Genomic DNA, 529 nt, shown 5'->3' with positions numbered 1-529 from the left:
TTGCATTTTCTACAGGGACAAAAGATTTTACCATGTTCCCTTGCGAATGGTTGGTTGGTTGCCTGTTGTAAGAATCCTCGTAGTCCAGCACGATACTCTTTCGTTACTTCACCAGTCTCCGAATCTTTATGATTGTACATCCAAGCCCGTAGCGCGTATATTTCATGTTCGGACGCCATTTTTCTCTCAACTTTCTATTTTTTTCTTACTCACAACTCACGGCAATATATTTATCTCAACTTTTTGTTATTTTATTTTTATTTTTTTTCATTTTTTTTCTTTTTTCTTTCGTTTTTTTTCCAATGGTCGCTCACTTCTCACAGCTACTATATATAGACATATGAAAAATATTTGCAAGACACTTGCAAGGGATATTGCGACGGATATTGCAACGGAATTGCAATGCCATTCCCCTTTGCAAGGGATTAGCGAGAGAGATTTGTCCCTTGCAAATATTAGTTACACTTAGAAAAAACGTGTATCACCAACCTATCTGTTTTTTTGCGAGATTAGTTACACGAAACAAAAA

This window comes from Brassica oleracea, chromosome C2 (genome assembly GCF_000695525.1).
Source record: "Brassica oleracea var. oleracea cultivar TO1000 chromosome C2, BOL, whole genome shotgun sequence".
NCBI classification, from domain to species: Eukaryota; Viridiplantae; Streptophyta; class Magnoliopsida; order Brassicales; family Brassicaceae; genus Brassica; species Brassica oleracea.
Note: the sequence above shows the minus strand (reverse complement) of the source record.